Source organism: Macadamia integrifolia, chromosome 14 (assembly GCF_013358625.1).
Source record: "Macadamia integrifolia cultivar HAES 741 chromosome 14, SCU_Mint_v3, whole genome shotgun sequence".
Lineage (NCBI taxonomy): Eukaryota > Viridiplantae > Streptophyta > Magnoliopsida > Proteales > Proteaceae > Macadamia > Macadamia integrifolia.
In genome coordinates this window covers 21,444,843-21,445,653 of record NC_056570.1, presented here as the reverse complement: position 1 = coordinate 21,445,653, position 811 = coordinate 21,444,843, and positions in this window count along the sequence as shown.

Genomic DNA, 811 nt, shown 5'->3' with positions numbered 1-811 from the left:
TGAGTCATTTTTTCTTTTTCTTTTTTTAACAGGGATGATCAAAAGCAAGCTTGGTGGCTTCAGGTTCCACTAATCTAACTCATTTGTGGATGATCCAGTTTCAGGCTTCGGTTCATCGGATTGCCTTCAAGGAAGAAGACGAACTAAGAAGATAATGAAGAATGGTAAGTGGGTCCACTTCATTTGTGGATACATGATAAAATAATAATGGTTTGGGTGGCAAAGGGTAACAAGAAAATCGCGCGGCAGACTTCGGTTTATCGGATTGCCTTCAAGGAATAAGAAGATAATGAAGAATGGTAAGTGGGTCCCACTTCATTTGTGGATACACGATAAAATAAAAATGGTTTGGGTGGCAAAGGGTAACAAGAAAATCGCTTTCATCGGATTGCGTTCAAAGAAGAAGACGAACTAAGAAGATAATGAATAATGGTAAGTGGGTCCCACTTCATTTGCGTATAAGTGTTATTCTCCTGCACAGGGAAGCTCTCGTGATGTTCTCTTTCTGTCAGTCCCCAAGCCCAAAGGATCAAAGCTCCATCTCAGTGAAAGCCTGTTACTTTATACAAATCCGTTGTCGTCCAGCGGTTAGGATATCTGGCTTTCACCCACGAGGCCCGGGTTGGATTCCAGCAACGGAATTTTCACCCTTTCTCGGACTTTCAGGGGCTTTTATTTGTAGGCAGCTCCGCTAACTGGAAACATAATGAACGATATTTTCCACATGAAGGTATAAGACCATGATCATGAAATGATAGTAGCAGATTAGACTGTCACATAACACATCTAAAGAGAGAGGGAGAGAGAGAGA